This window comes from Labrus bergylta, chromosome 16 (genome assembly GCF_963930695.1).
Source record: "Labrus bergylta chromosome 16, fLabBer1.1, whole genome shotgun sequence".
Classification (NCBI taxonomy): Eukaryota; Metazoa; Chordata; class Actinopteri; order Labriformes; family Labridae; genus Labrus; species Labrus bergylta.
Window position 1 is genome coordinate 3,684,718 of NC_089210.1, and position 15,454 is coordinate 3,700,171.

At 44.7% G+C, this 15,454-nt stretch overlaps 1 protein-coding gene across 1 annotated transcript in view; it reads right to left on the reverse strand.

Moving 5' to 3' along the window:
* The window catches only part of LOC109994097 (RNA binding protein fox-1 homolog 3), a 441,124-nt gene extending 432,940 nt beyond the window's left edge, over window positions 1-8,184 (reverse strand). The window contains exon 1 of the mRNA XM_065965158.1: window positions 7,676-8,184. The gene's annotated coding sequence lies outside the window, so the exon portion shown is untranslated. The remainder of the gene's footprint in view (window positions 1-7,675) is intronic.
* Between the last annotated feature and the right edge of the window lie 7,270 nt (window positions 8,185-15,454).

Consider the following 15,454-nt stretch of genomic DNA (forward strand, 5'->3'; position numbering starts at 1 on the left):
AATGTGCTATTCATACTGTTGGGCCTAAAGAGAGCGAGAGAGAGCGAGCGAGAGAGAGAGAGCGGCAGACCCGCCCTTAATCTACTCCCTCTGTTTGGGGTAATGGTCTACGAGGTTTTTCTGCAAAGTGAAAATCACATTTCTTACATGGCTGCCTCTTGATGAATGATTTCACATTTCACTTACTTACCTTTTTAAAAGTTCATCTACATCAATAACGTGAACGGAAAAATTTTCACAGCTACAAATGAACAGTTCCTCTTATTCAAACTCAGAAAAAAAGGTGTGGAGCTGCTTCAAAGCAGGAAGAAAAAAAAAGAAAGTAAATTTCAAACTTCATCATTTAACCATTGGACGGCATATTTGAATGCACACGGCCCCCCCGCCGGCGTCCTATGATTTTCTACATATTTAAATATGGACCATCTTTAATTGAGCAGAAAGGAGCGGTGGAGAACAGTGCTGAACTAATACTGAGGCTGAAATATCATTACGCTGATGGAAGCCCAGGCTCTCTTGACTTTTATTGGCAGCTCCAGAGCTAAATGTGCGGTTCAATTCAGAGGCGGTCCATAGCTGCGGAGGCAAAGTAATCGACTTTGGGACAAAATGGTGTGGAAAATGATGTGTAGGCCCTCGCCTAAAGCCAAACCAGAAATCTATCAGTCAGGTGCACACCAACATTGGCATTTTCACAAATGTGATTTAGTCGACAATACTGGAGAGCAACTGTGTGCTGGACCGGTGCTTCTGGTGGAGGGAAACTACTATTTCCAGCCATGCAATCTGCTGCTCCATGCTGCTGAAAATGTTTGGTTTCAGTTTGACTCTGTTATGTTCACATAAAACAATGTTTTTACATGTGAAACCCCGCAGCATATCAGAGCACAATCAGGTCAAAGTACCCTGAACCTTGTGAGCATTTGACTCTGAATTCTAAAAAGGGAAAAAAAAAAAAAAAAAAAACCTGATCCAAGCCAGCCTGTGGAAAAAAAAATCCTTCCTTTGTTTTGAGATGAGCACAAGATGCACTGCTGCTCCAACGCTACTGTGCAGAGTATTTTTGGCTCGTTGCTGCCAAAGTTTGGACACAGCCATTTATAATTCTCTCACAAGCAAAGCAGCTTGCTCCTTTTTTTTTCCAAAACAGACTCCATGGGATGCAGACGGGTCCACGCCGTCATGTGGTCTGCTCTTCTTCTTCTTCTTTTTTTTTTTCTAGCTCTAGCTTTTTTAGCCTCGACCAGTAAAAACCAAAACATCCGTCAACACAATACGACACAATTAAACAGCAATTATGTAAAAAAAAAAAGTCCTCTCCTGCTTTGGGAGTGTCTTGACTCTTACATCAGCTCCTAAAGCTCACACATTCACAACGTGTCTCTGCGAGGCGGCGAGCCTGGAGGAGCAACAGTCACACCCACACACTTGTGCACACACACACACACACACACACACAAATACACTTTGCAGAGCCACGGAGCAGATCAAGTGTGCCTGGAGAGCTCTATGGAGAGGCCAGTTTTCCTCATTAGACCGCATGTGCAGCACTCTCCAAAAAATCCCTCTCACTCTAATCACTGTCACCAGACCTCGGCTGAAAAACAGATAATTAATGTTGGGCGCTGCCTCAATCGGCTCCCATGCTAAACAGCTCTGTGTACATATGTGCAGCGCATGTGTGTGGGTGTCTGCATGTTTGTCTATTTGGAGTCTGTCGATGTAGGAGCCCCCCCCCCCCCCTCTCCCCCCCCAGGGGAGCGTGGATGCTCAAGCAATCCACAACAACGATTTCTCTCAGGCTCACATAAGCTCTCAGAAGAACAATTGCACAGCGGATAATGCACAAATTTTACACAAGAAATATCCCACTGCAGCACAAAAGATGTCTGCTCGCTGCTCGCTGCTGCTAATTTGTAGCATCTCCATCTTTTAGTCGCTGCTGGTTGTAATGTCTCGGCCCCTTCTCTGCTCCAGGACGGCCCTTTTATTCCCCCTTCACCCCATTTATTAAATGGAATAGACTTCTTAATCGTGTGCTTTGCCGGGCAGATTTATTTATGTCCCCTTTTTTTTTTCCTTCCTAAAGGCAGTTATTAATACCATAAATATTTGATGATACTTTGCATGACCCTGCAGAGAATGACACGGAGAGGTAATGAAGGTTAACGCTGGGGGTAAAGACTGATTAAATAGCGACTGAGCGGCTAAAGCCCGCTAAGGGCCGCTATAAACTTTCTAATAAAACCTGCTAAATAAACACCTGCCGCAGCACAATTTAGGTACAGGACGACTTTAACAAGGTAATTCACAAACACATTCCTCCTTTCACCTGTGGTCATATCTAATCATGTAAACAGTTTTGGTTTACCTGAGATGTATGTCCTTCTGCATTCTCCGTAAAACAACAGAGGTGGAAGGACTTTTTCAGCTTTGACGGAGGACTAGTGAACAAAAACAAAACCTCCCTATTTATTCTGGATCATACAGACATCACTAGTGGTTTTTATTTCACCTCTGAGTAAAAAAAAATGACCTAAAAAAAACAATGAATTGGTGAAGAAAACTATTGATCCAATCCTTCACTTAGCCTGATGTTTTAAAGTATTAACAGAATGTAAGTCGCACCAGTATATAAGACGTAGTGTGATTATATGGGGGTCTCTAAGAGGTACATTCCTACTGCTTACAGCAACTTCCACAATGTGTAGTTTCTGTGCAGAGTACCATTGGTTTTCACCATGAGGAGTTTGTACTCATACTAGCTACAGTACGGTAGTTGATCTCTCAGCCTATGGTCAACATGCTGCCGACCTCCACTGGTCCCTCGTTGACTTCAACTGAGGAGTCTTTTCAATCAAACCAGCTCTCCACGAGGTTTACTTACTCAACAGTATACTACCGTTTTCTTTAAAAGCAAAATTATTATCTAATAAGCCAGAAAAGCAGTTCAAATGTGGCGCCGCCAGCCTGGTGTGTCAACACACAGAGCAGTGAAGCGACTACACGACGAATGGAAGCGAGTTGTCTCGAAACGCCAGGTTGTCATCTGCTGAACTCGCTGTAATGAAGGTGCATGTCTCAGCTTTTTATACTGGTATGTTGGTCGCACTGGTACATCTCTCTCTCTGTGCATTCACATCAAATTACTTCATGCCGTTATCTTTAATCTTAGTTACTAACCACATCTGAGCTCCTGAGCTCTCATGCCTCAAAGGCTCCTCAGGATTGTTAGTGGACGGCATGCCTGAACAACGGCATGCCTGAACAACGGCCTGCTTTTTGTAAAGCGTCTCAAGATAACACTTGTTGTGAATTGGTGCTGTACAAATAAAGATTGATTGATTGATAGATGTCCACTTTTTAGATGAAAAAATTGATTTCAAAAGTGTATCTTCTACATTGGATTTCATGGTAAATAAAAGCAAAATATAACTAGCATCAGGTTCAGGTTACTTAATGTGTACCCGTATAGGTACATTTGGTTGAAGGGAGAGTCCCATATACTTAATAAAACACAGACAATACATCAAGCATAGGAAGTGCAAATGCACTGGTACATGGTTAAAAGTGCAGTGCGCCGTTTCCAATCGTACAAACGAGCGACAAGTTGATCTGTAAAAGTTCCAGACCTGAGAACATTAAAATAGATAAATAAATAAAATGAACCATTAAGAAGCATGACATCATCTTCCCAGCCTGTCCCTCCATACCAAGACCTTCATGAAAACCTTCCAACAACCACATCAAGCAGCATATACTCCTCATCCAGGTCTACACTCCCTCCCCCCCTCTACGCTCTGCTAATGAAAGGCGTCTGATCCAACCTTCACAACAGGGTCCTAAGTCTCTGACTAGACTCTTCTCCTCTGTCGCCCCCCGGTGGTGGAATGAACTTCCAAACTCCATTCGATCTGCAGAGTCCCTCTGCACCTTTAAGAAAAAGCTAAAGACCCAGCTCTTTCATGAATACCTACTAACTTAATGATGATGGTCTCCATATTATTGATGATGATGATGGTAATGACGATGGTTTTTGTTTGATAACGACGACTTATAAGATGGTTTCTATACTGATTAGAGCTCTCAAGAACTGCCCTCAATGTTGTGCTTTGCCTCTGGTCACTTCCTGTCAGCACCTGTGTGTCCAATCAGACTCAAAGCTGATCGTTTGCTCTTACTGACATTGTTCCTTTTTTTTCTAGATCCTTGCTTGTGTTGTTCTTACTCTCTGATGTACGTCGCTTTGGATAAAAGAGTCTGCTAAGAGAATTGTAGAATTGTAGAATTCACCGTCCTGCACAACAACAACAACAACAACAACACCAACACCATTTACCTCCATTGTTTGTGAGTAAAAATGACTATCTGCATGGATACATAGTACTACAGATAAACGTGTTACCAATGTACTAGCTCCTAGTGCTTTGGTGGATCTGTATAGCTTTCCAAACTTTGTAGTTGGAGTCATCTGCTCATCCTCCAGCAGCTCTTTGGACTACAATCACCATCTTTCTCACAAAGGTGAGAAGAAGAACGAATCCTTCTGAACTGAACAAATCAATTCTGCCTTTGGGCATTCTACCAACACACAAAAAGAAAAGTACCTTCAGTACTTGCTACACATGTCCTTCATCAATGAATTATGATATTCATGAGTATTTGAATAGGTGCCATTGTCTAAGAGGACGAGCACGGTGGCTAAACACCAATTATGGCCGAAATCGACTTTTTTTCTTCTTCTCTGCTGCAACAAAAGTAGAAAACCGCAACGGTGTCAAGGCTGGAACACAAACACATGATGGGGTCTTTTGCGATTGTAATCAATGATGTATAAATGAGAAACAAGTTGGCAAATTAGTAAATTGGACTGCTGATTTATTCAAGATGTGCAATTAGTTGCATCCAAATGCCCCCAAAGTCAGGTCGGAGATATTTCTGAGAATAAATGAAAACACAGCCACAAGGAGCTCTCGCTGTCTCCTCCGGTCGACATCATTTAATCAGCAAAGTATGTGAATATTTAAAGAGCTCTGCTATTCAACATTTATCGACTCCTCGTCGTACTTCATACATTCAGATGTAGCCGAAAGACCGTAACGATATGATTTTTTATTTTTTATTTTTAAGGCTGACGTGTATAATTTGACCTTGTCAAGAGGCCGCCCCCCACCCCCCCACCCCCCCCCCCCCCACCCTTCATTTCCTCGTGCACACTGTGTAATTGAGCCTTCAGGGAGAGAGGAAAGACTATCTGCCCTCGCCTTGTAAGGATCTCTATTGATGATCAGGACTGGTTACCAACCGTGTAATCAATAAGTGCAGATACACGAGCAGATAGTCATAAATATGGTATGGCAGTTACTTATCTTAGCCTTCACCAGCGGGTTTTTTATAACTGCAAAGATCCCGGACTTCCTCTACGAGAAAAAAACACCTCTGGGGTGAAATATGTAACTAGATATGTTCCCAAGCATTAAAACGACTATTAACATTAACATTGAATATATCCCTTAACAATGCTACATGCAACATGGAGAAGATAAATTTGACGGTGAGTGACCCAGTCGGAAAAAAAAGAAGAGAAAGGCTTTCCAAGTTTTCAAAAAAGCCGAATTTTTCTACCAAAGCCTGGAGGCAAACCTGGAATGAGAGTTGCATTAATGGCGAGAGTTTTTAAATTACTTTTTCTGATGTAGCTTTTGTAGTGTTCCCCATGCAAAGAAGATCAGAGCTTTGATGGTAGTTCTAGGTGATGCATGGTCAGTGGGAGTTATGTGTGTCTGAATCAGTGTGCCTTCCAACTCCACCTCTAATCAGTCTTTTCCAATAACCCTCACCAGGGAGGGGGGGCGGGGGGGGGGCAACATCAGAGGAGGAAAGGGTAGGTAATTGTCTTGTTTACCTTGATTTAATGTCGTGTGTCTGTGTGTGTGTCTGTGTGTGTGTGTGTGTGTGTGTTAAACCACAAGGGTTCTGTAAATTTGCCAAGGCCAGACGGAGGAGAAAGTGAGTCTCAGGGTTTTTTTTTTTTTCATTCACTTTTGCTGACACATGGGCGACCAGAGGCTTGTCTGGGGCCTCGAGAGCCATTGATGTGTCACTTCACATCTCAAACACTCCACACCAATCCCTTCGTTTTGGATTCAGCAACGTGGAAAAAAATATATATATCTATATCACCTATGGTTGCTTAACATGTCAGGAAATCCTTACGATTATAAATTAACAACAAAGACATTAAAAGGAGTGAGTAGAAACCGAGCTGCAAAAAAAAATATGAGGAGTAATATGAATTCAATTTGGAGCGTAAACAGGCGCTGTAGTGCATGTTAAAGCAAATCATTAAAATGCTAATACTGTAGATCTGACACCAGGAGTTTATAGTGCAACAACAAAATCCAATGTATCAGGTGTTTAACATATATATCTTTTCATTTTCTACATTTGCTCCTCATGAGATTGTCAAAGCAAAAGCGAGGGCGCCACGCAATATCCTGGGCCTCACAAATGTAATATAACCTGGAGAAGCAGCGGCGGGCCGGGGCGCGATGCAGCTGTGGCATTAGGGGGCCAATGGGAGCTCTTTAAATGAGAGAGCGGCCGTAAACACCGCGTCTACTTCCCCCCCCCCCCCTCGCCGGCTTTACTAGCGGTAGCTGATGACAAGTGGCAAGCAGCCCTCCAAGTTGCCTTTTAATACAGCGGGAGCATTCTCCAGGGGAAATGCAATCTGTGTCCTCTGTGTGCGGATCCACTGTCTGCACTTCCCCGCTATCATATTACACTCCCCGCTTCTCGAAATGGGAGAAGGAAATAGGAAATCGCCTCGGCCAGAGATGAACCGGGAACATAATCAAAAAACTAGTGCGGCGCAAACGGTGCAGATCAGCCACCGGGCGTGCATGCATGCATGCAGACCGCCCCCACTGGCTAAAGCGCTAAACAATAAGCAGAGGGGGGGGATTGCCGTTGCAAGGAAAGTACGCCCCCTTCTTTTTTTTTTTTTCCACCCAGCGGGCATCTATTGGCTTATAGCAGCTTATACGTTTAAGATGGTAGAGATAAGAGCAGGGACACTCTCCTCATGTGGAGATCCGGCGTGCCTATATTGGCAATAAAAAAATAAAAAAAACAGCAGACAAAAGACGCTCCCAACATGAGGCGCAGCGTGTGAAAACATTATTCAGTTGACCTTGCATATTGCATGAGTGATTTTTTTTTCATCTGAGCCCAAACAAAGAAGAAGAAACGTGCCGCTGACTTTTTTTTTTTTTTTGCAAAAGAGCAGAAAAGTGAAGTGTGGAGAAATGTCAAAGGCATTATTTTTTTTGCAAAAGTAGGAAACACACTTTTTGCTTGATTGTTTTTTTGTTTTTTTTGTTTGCATACAAAACTAGCACAAGGCACAGCACCATAGAAACAGCACAAATTAAAAAAAACACATGTTCAACACATTCCTGCACTTCTCTGACTGAGACAAAGACACTCGAGAAAAGGGATGGAGGATGAGTTCTGGATATGGAGTCAAAGTCACCGTTGTGTGTTTGAAGTCAATGTGGCGGACACGTGCGAGTGTGAGTGAGGGAGTGTGTGTTTGTGTGTGAGAGTTGAGGTGTGTGTGTGTGTGACGGCGTTAAGCCTGAGTGAGAGGTGAAAGGACCGCTGTACTCACAGTTGTGCTCTTGTTTCCCTGTGGTCTGTCGGCGTGTCAGAGTTTCATCCTCTCAGCGTCTCTCGCTGGGCTGGGCTTCCTCTTCCTCTCTGGACCAAAAGGTGTGAGAAGAAGGAGGAGGAGGAGGAGAATGTGGAGGAGGAGGAGGAGGAGGAGGGGATGCACGGATTGAGCGCAAAGGAATGGGAACCAGAGTGAGAGAGAAAGAAGAAGAGGAGGAGGAGGAGGAGGAGGAGGAGGAGGAGTGAGATTGAGATTGAGAGAGAGAGAGAAAGAGAAAGAGAGAGCGTGCTGTTGGAATGGGGAGGGTTGAGCGGTGGCCTGCGATTGGCCTGTCAGTCCGGGAGGGGGAGCGTCGGTCTCGGCAGTGTCAGGGTGGCGGGCGAGCGAGCGAGCAACCCCAGTCGCTCTCTTGCTGGCGTCTCTCTCCGATTTGAGCGCCTCGAGAGCTCTGGTCGCACAGATTCCTACGGTGTGCACACACGCTTAGCTGGCTGGCTCACGACTCACACACTCTGCATCCACATCACACACACTGAGGGAGAGAGAGAGAGAGGGGGGGGAGTGAGGATGAGGAGGGAGGGATGATAGAGTGAGGCAGACAGATTCAGAGGGCCGATGACAGCTTCAAGCTGAAGCTTCTCCTTGGCTCCTCATCAATGACAGGTACTGAGGAACAAGAGACAGAGGGAGCCCCCCCCCCCCCCTTCTTCCTCCTCCACTCCCATTCACACGGCTTTACACACACATACACACACAAATCACTCCCTCACATCCAGCCCCCTCTCCTCCCCTCCCCATCTCAATTACCATGGCCACGGCAGATGTATTGGGCTTGTCAGCTCTCAAGCAAAGGCTGTGCAGGAGACGCGGAGGCTAACTTATCTCATCTCATTTAACCGAGCTATAATCAGACAAACACTGTGGAGCTCGTTTACGGCCGGGACCGTGTGGGTGGGTGGAGGGATTCTAGAGGTGGAGGTGAGGATGCAGAGGCAAGACACAGACAAAACTGCAATTAGATCATGTCGGGTCAGAGAGCATGCAGCAGGGCTGAGGATGCACATTAAAGACGTCTGCAGGAGAAGAAAGAGAGCAGGGACAACAAAGGAGGAAAACTAGAAGGAGTGAAGATTCAGGTGCATTGTGCAAACATGTGAGGGTTATATGTCGATAAAAAACCGTTTGAGGCGGATTCTCTTCGGCACTGTGATTCCCAAACTATGGTGTGTACACATGTACAGGGGCGTCTCCAGGATTTCAGATGAACATATATCACAATGGGCCCCTCCCTCCACCACAGCCTCAGCTAACCCTGAGATATTTCTGTAACCACACCTCGATTACACAAATGACCCACTGAAAGATTTAAATGAAGGAAGTCAACATTATAAAAGGGTACAATCTCTTTATTTTAATGAACGATAGTACTGAAACTTGAGAGAAACTACATCTTGTTGTGGTGGAATTTCTGCAGTTATTTAGATTATAATGTACAGACGTCATTAGGTTTATTCACTGTTCTCTAATGTGAGTCAGACCTGACAGAGCTCAGCTGTTCTTAAAACACCAAGTACAGCTTAGAGAGTGTCAACTGTTTTTCCTGATATCTGCTATCAGGATGTTTGGTAGACTTGTTGTCTTCTCCAGTGTACTAGACATCACAGATTAGTCTAGGTGGGTCAATGTGACACGACCCTGATAATGATAATGTCTTTTTGGAATATATGCGATGCCTTTCGAAGAGTTCTGCAAATGTGATTGAGCAAGACACGAGTACAGAAGTGTGATGTTGATCCATGTCTCCTCACGAGTATTCTTCTTATGTATAAACTTTCATCAACTTAAGCCATCTGAGTCTACTGAGTCTCATTGTGTGAAGTCAAGTCTTAGTAATTTCCTCAACACTTGTTCATAAGAAAAGTATCTTAGAGAAGAATAAGTCCTTCCAAAATTGCAAACTCCTGCACATTGTCTAGATCAGGGATTCCCAAACTTTTCAGCCCGAGACCCCCGAAATAACAGTGCAAGCAACTGGGGACGACATTGTCCCTGGAAGTAGTTAAACCATTTAATGTTGCACTATTACGCATATCCAAATAGTGGCATTAGAACAGCCCAAACATGTAATATTATTTTAGTAATTTATCGTAAGAAACGCTCAAAGAAGAACCTACCGAACTACTTTTTTAAATATATTTTCACAATAATGATAATAAGATATGCTACATTGATTTTTAGATGTTTTTGGAAGGAATCTCGCGCCCCCCCCCTCTTTATTTCTCAAGTTTCCCAACCCACTGGTCTAGATCACACCAAAACATTGGCAACGTCCAACGGGTGAATCCCAACACTGCCAATGTCTCCTGCAACAAATCCCAACGTCTGCCTAATAATCAAGTTAATCAACATCATGAAGTGACCTGGTATAGGGTGTCTTGGACTTCTACTTTTGGTGCTTTGGTATCAACCAGGTACCAGTATCATTAGATTGTCACCAAAGTAGAAAAATGAAATGAGAATCACAACGCTTTAAACACGAGTCCACGAGATGTCGTTACAGTTTGACTGATTTCAGCGAAACGTAGCGAAAACAAGATTCATTCAAGAACAAGAAGCACAGTGGAGGATATCAAGCCTGACTTTTTCTGCAGTCAACGCCCAGGATTGCCGCCGAATGTCAAGCTCCGTTATTCCCCCCCCCCCCCCCTCCCTAATTAACCGGCGTGTCCAGTCAACAACGGACCCCGCTCCCAAATCGGCTCCACACAAAGTCCCCTGAATCCTATCTCTGCCTCTTCACTTCACCAGATTCAATTAAAAAAGAGAAATTGGCAATTAGATCACTGTTATGATCCTGTAACAATGATCTAATCTGTAATTCATTGGCTGGCGTTCCCCTGGGTTGGGTTGGGTTGGGGTTGGGGTGAGGGTGGGGGGGGGGTGGCTGCTTGATGGAGTGGCTCGGAGACTTCTTGGCATTCACCTCAGGCTGCAGCGGCAACACGAGGGCGCGGGGAGGGGGGGGGGGAGCTGTGGAGGTCCAGGTGTTACCGGAAGGCCTCTAAAGCAAGCGCTTGGTCTCTGTTGGCCCCGCGGCAAGAACACAACCTGTGACACACACTCGTTTGCCTTTGTTTTCATATGCATGAGAGCTCATTTCACAGAATGTAATATATGTGGCATGCACAAGAACACACACACGCACGCACGCACGCACGCACGCACGCACGCACGCACGCACGCACGCACGCACGCACGCACGCACGCACGCACGCACGCACGCACACACACAGAGTCAAAAGGAAGTAATGCACACAAACATCGGCTTCTCTCATGGGAGGAACATTTTACTCCTTAATTGAATTAAGTCAATTCCATTTGGTTAATGAAGGGCTGGGGGGCAGTTTGCCCTTTCAGGGGGCATCAGGCTAACAATCACAATGAGACATGCAGGACAGGGGTGGGGGGGGGGTTGTTTAGAGGAGGGGGGGTCACACTCTCCAGACTGGAACCAGTGTCTTGTCACCACCTCTGTGACTGGAGTCGCAGTGCTACAGCTCCACCACATGTGGACTGTCTGCAGCACTTATCATCATCACCACCACTGACCTGCAGCGGCGGCCATGTTTGTGTGTGTTTTGTTATTTAAAAGGCCTTGTTACTAAGCAACATTTAATACATTAAAAGGCCTTTTTTTTTTTTTTTTTTTTTTTAATCTTATCACCCATCTCGTCTGTGCTTTATATTTAGTCCGGGGATAAATGCAGTGTCCTTTAAAGCAGACACGCACGCCCCACGCAGACACCAGAGCCATTGGCAACAGGAAAGCGAGGAAAATATGTGTGTGTGTGCGGGGCTTGTGACACACGCACACAGGAAGAGTGTGATTGCTCTGCTTCGCTCGTTTAGCACTTCTAAGGCACAGATCCCCAGAGGCCAGCCATCACATCCAGTTACCGTGGCACACAGACACGACCGGGGCCCCACCTGGCTGCTCTCACCTCAATCTGCAGGAGGCAGCAGGCACGAGCGCCATGTCGCTCTCTTTCTCACACACACACACACACACACACACACACACATCAGTCAGCAGAGATCAAAGATGTGGTCACACACACACACACTGATATCTCTTATCAAAAATCACTGCACTGCTTTTTTTACAGACTTTTTTACAAACTTGCTGTCACGCACGTAGACTTGTTGTGAATTGCGCCCCCCTGGACTTAAATCACAAAGAAATGTTGCTATAACGCCTCTGGTGTCCGACTGTATCACTCACAAGCCCTCTTCACGGGAGGTGTGAAGAAGCTCCTGCCGTCCTGTTACCCTACACACACTCTCGTCTTCACCATCTCAGCACCCGTTTTGACAAATTTGATCCAATTAGTGTGAAATTAGTGAAGACGTGTCAGCTCGAAGGTGTAAGACAGAAAAAAAAAGATGGAAGGTGCTTCATGTAAAGCAGGTTTTTTAAGAGGGACTAAAATAAGAAATAAATATGTGTGACTCTCTTTGGGCTACAAATGCAAAAAACCATTAGCATAAAAAACTGTCTGTTTATATGTAGTTACTTTTTAATACGTTTAATTAAATCACTGCTGGGTAGCCGGGAGACGAAATCTGTGAGTTGGATGTTCACACATGCACTTCACAGCGGGAGACAGCCCCTAGTGGACGGAGGGTATTGAGGTGGGGTCTCATGAGGCAAGACATGATGTAAATAGAAATGAGCCAGAAGTGGTCAAAGAAAGCAACAGAGTCTGCTCGAATGATCCAATGAACTTCCAAACTCCATTCGATCTGCAGAGTCCCTCTGCACCTTTAATAAAAAGCTAAAGACCCAGCTCTTTCATGAATACCTACTAACTTAATGATGATGGTCTCCATATTATTGATGATGATGATGGTAATGACGATGGTTTTTGTTTGATAACGACGACTTATAAGATGGTTTCTATACTGATTAGAGCTCTCAAGAACTGCCCTCAATGTTGTGCTTTGCCTCTGGTCACTTCCTGTCAGCACCTGTGTGTCCAATCAGACTCAAAGCTGATCGTTTGCTCTTACTCACATTGTTCCCTTTTTTCTAGATCCTTGCTTGTGTTGCTCTTACTCTCTGATGTACGTTGCTTTGGATAAAAGCGTCTGCTAAGAGAATTGTAGAATTGTCTGCTATATGATGCTATAATGAGAAGTTTTGGCCTTTATATCTGTTGTTTGATAAAATCACAAAAGCGACAAAATAACCAAGGGGAACATACTGGCGAGAAGAAAACATAATGGAGCAGTTTCATTATGTGCACGGAGATGCTATTGTGCAGCAGTCGTGGGATATAAACATCACCACTTGCTCCAACTCGTCTGTAATGAATTTCCTGATTTTTTCCCTGCAGCATTCTCAAATCAGCTGACCCTGACTCAGTGTTAATCTCGTCAACAAAATAAATGACGAAAATATTCGTTGACAAAGGTCTTTTTAAATTAGTCATTTATGACGAGACGAAACTCCGCTATTTGAAGATTTGATAAATAATATAACTTCATCATCTAATTGACGAAAATGTGTCAGCTGTTCTAAAATCATTGTAAACCACAGCAGACTTCATCAAAGGTGTGTGTGTGTGTGTGTGTGTGTGTGTGTGTGTGTGTGTGTGTGTGTGTGTGTGTGTGTGTGTGTGTGTGTGTGTGTGTGTGGGGTGAGCGCAACAATGTGCAGCCTGGAGCCTGCAGTTCCATGAAGCCCCGCCCCCTGGAGCTTCTGATAATTAAAATAAAAGCTTGCATCTGATTTTGTTGACTAAAATATCTTCTATTTTTGTCGACTAAAATGATGTGCAATTTTAGTCAGTGACTAAATTAAATCAATAACAAATGACTAATATCTGACTAAATATAAAGGACATTTTCATCAGGAGACTATGACTAAATCAGAAAATGGTGTGAAGATTAACACTGCCCTGACTTCACATCGATCACTTGGTAGAGTCGGTTGTCTCCAAACCGGAAGATCAGGGCTTTGATCCCCAGCTCCTACAACAACATGTCTGATGTGTCTTTGGTCAACATACTTAACCCCAAGTTGCTCCTGCTGCTTTGTCTGTGATGTATGAATGGATTAGTTACTTGTGATGGTCTCTTTACACAGTAACCTCTACCATCAGTGTGTGAATGGGTAGGTGTGACCTGCGGTGTAAAAGTGCTTTGAGTAGTCAGAAGACTAGAAACCATTTACTCGGAGGCTTGCAGGATAAGTCCGGGTGTAGTCAGTTTGAAAAGTCTGTCTGTTTGCGTTCACACATGCAGCTTTTTCTGCAGTTGTGTTACTAATGAGACAGTGCTTTGACTGCCGAGTCATGCTGATGGTCTTGTGCTTGGATGAAGATGTAAAGGCTCACTCAGAGGTGCTACCCCAGCAGATGCAAGGAAACAAAATATGGTTGGCAGGTATAGCTGAGGTGGGAATGTGTGGAGTGGCAGGGTTGAAAATGAAGGGGAAAGCCGCCGGAATGAGAGGGTAAAGGAGGTGGAGGTCGTCCGGCCCGGTGATTAGTGAGCTCCCATTGCTGGTTGAGCCTGACTTGTCACAGGTTGACATGGGATGCAATTATAGAGGGGAAAGTTTCGCAGCCCCTCAGGCATGTGCCAGCCATGCTGTCAACGGCGGCTGATGTCCCCGGCTCCTGGCACTGCCAAAGGTGTCACAGGCGCTTATGTGTGCTCAAAACTGCTACGCTCCCATGAAAATTGGCCTTCCCCCGATGCACCGGATGATGACTGAGTGTGTGTGTGTGTGCACATGTGCCGGGGCTGCACACATGCTGCAGGTACCTTTGTTTGAGTATTAGTTAAACCCTACTCCACTCCCAGCCGTCGCTCGGTCTCACTCTTTTCTTATTTCCTCTGAAGCTACAAGGCAAAGCCACAACACTTGTGATTCCGCTGGCTTCTCACGCTGTTCCCACATCTTCTCCTTTTCCCCGTATCAGCCTGCATATGACTCTGCCAGCAGTGCGAGTAAGCTCTATAAGACCCAAGGCAAATTACCTCAGCGGGACACTACACTTCTGTTCCCTTGGCTTCTTCTTTCTCTTCCTCTTCGACTTCTCTTCCCCTCCCCCCCTCAGTTCTGCATGTCACAAATCAAAGTGTGTACCTCAGCACTGGCTGCACGCCACGGGAGTGTAGCTTAAAACAAATTCAATGTCCTCTACTTGCAGATTCACGTCTATTCTACAGAAAAAGAAATGCTCTAATAGCCCGTCTTCAATAAGAGTAGAACAGGGAACTAAATCTTTTACCAAAGGGCACAGATGGTCATCTGGACTTTTGTCTGACCTTTTTTTAATCATAAACCCCTCTTTTTTTTTTAGAAAACTGATTTGTACGAAGATTTCTGTACTACCATCTAGTGGCTTGAAAGCTATGCCACTGGGCCATCAGGTGTGATTTTCCACTTCAGACAATTTTTTTTTTTCCGGGGAGGAAATGGCCTGAAATTGGATCCTCTGGCGGCTTACTCTTCCTCTAAACTAGCCTCGGGCAACGCAATACTTCCCCCTTCTTCTCTGCTATCATTCCAAGAAAAATCCAAGTTCTAAAGGTGCTGCTGTTTATCCTGAGGAAGGGGATGCAGGAATGGGTCTGACGGTTGGTAACATCTCCACCACCACCACCATAGTTAGGGCATAATATTTAGTGCAACTTGGTCAGTTGTCCTTCACTTAAAAATATGTTTCCTTGCAATTTTCTAGTTGAATTTTTTTTGTCTTAAAA